This window comes from Saccopteryx leptura, chromosome 2 (assembly GCF_036850995.1).
Source record: "Saccopteryx leptura isolate mSacLep1 chromosome 2, mSacLep1_pri_phased_curated, whole genome shotgun sequence".
In the NCBI taxonomy this organism is placed as follows: domain Eukaryota; kingdom Metazoa; phylum Chordata; class Mammalia; order Chiroptera; family Emballonuridae; genus Saccopteryx; species Saccopteryx leptura.
Genome location: NC_089504.1, coordinates 356475750 through 356477084, shown reverse-complemented (window position 1 = coordinate 356477084; position 1335 = coordinate 356475750). Strand labels below are relative to the sequence as shown.

General features: G+C 52.0%; 1 protein-coding gene across 6 annotated transcripts in view; it reads right to left on the bottom strand.

The window, feature by feature from the left end:
• Positions 1-1334: 1334 nt before the first annotated feature.
• The window catches only part of MSI2 (musashi RNA binding protein 2), a 416189-nt gene continuing 416188 nt past the window's right edge, over position 1335 (bottom strand). For all 6 annotated transcript variants that reach the window (XM_066364640.1, XM_066364641.1, XM_066364643.1 and 3 more), the window contains one exon: position 1335. This exon is cut by the window's right edge and continues 5149 nt beyond it. The gene's annotated coding sequence lies outside the window, so the exon portion shown is untranslated.

Here is a 1335-nt window from a genome sequence, read left to right as displayed (position 1 = left end):
CGGCAGGGCCTGAGCTCCCTTGTCCTTGGGCCTCTCACCTCCACGGGGCGGCAGGGCCTGAGCTCCCTTGTCCTCGGGCCTCTCATCTCCAGGGGGCGGCAGGGCCTGAGCTCCCTTGTCCTCGGTCCAGGTGAGCACACACCGTCATGTGCGGATGCTCTGCCTGGGGACATACAGGATGGGAGCCTGGAACCCAGTTCTCCTGTCTCCAGACTCAGATAAAGGCAGACACCTCCCAACTTCCCCTCTCGGCCCTACATGTAGCGCCAGTGCCCAGAAGACAAAACCGGCTAAGCAGGGGACAAGAGAGAGGACGGGAGAGCCCAGGACGTGCCCTGGGGCCCAGGGCTGTACCCACGGACACCTTCGGCCCGATCCGCCCCTTACAAACCCCTCAGCCTGGCTCTTTGTCTCCAGGGCCTCCAAGTCGAGGACTCCCTCTGGTTCAGAGAATGGCTTGACAGCTGTTACCCCCGGGTCTTGGGACTTGTCCTCAACACACTGCGTCTCAATTCTCTCCTCTTTTCTCACTTACTTGAGAGCCAGAAGATGGAAATACCATAGACGATGTATTTCTACACCTTTGACTTTGCGATTCTACAAAATTCTTCCCATCAGGCAAAACTTCAACCCTTTGAGTAGTATGAACGTTCAAAGTGCCTCCTGACCATCCAGAGTGTGACCATACATGTACATTAAAAAAAGGCAAATGTGTGTTCTTCTTGTTTCTATAAATTGGTTATCAAACAAACATGATTTTAAGTTAATAAAACTGTAACTAGAACTAAATTCATTATAAAAAAACAAAAACCAACTCACTCCCGGGGGTCAGTGAGCATGAAAAACACTCACTACTCAAAGAGTTCAGCTCCTTGAGGGTAAAGGCAGGGGGCTTCCTGATGCCCATTCAGACCCCCTACCCAAGGGTCACGGACTTGGCTGGATGGCTTCTCCCACAGGCTGTGGGTCACTAGACAGGCCAGTACCCTGAGGGCCACTTAGCTCTGTCGGCACCCTTCGGCCATCTGGGTCCTGTGATCTCTCAGGACCTTTGGTGTGTGTCCTGGCCTTGCTCTCGTCACTTCATAAAAATAGCCCTATTTGCTCTCTGGGGACAGGGAAAGAGCTGGTTCTCTGCTGGAGGCCCTGCGACCATCATTCCGACTGAGGGGTGAGGAGACGCAAGTGCTATTGTGACACCCCCCCAAACCAAACACAGCCCTCCCTGACTTGGGAGTGAAAGAACATCAAACAGCACTGTTCAAAACAGTTTATTTTCTTTTATTTTTATTTTTTTGTCAGACAAACACATTGATTTCTGGACCACAGTAGAGG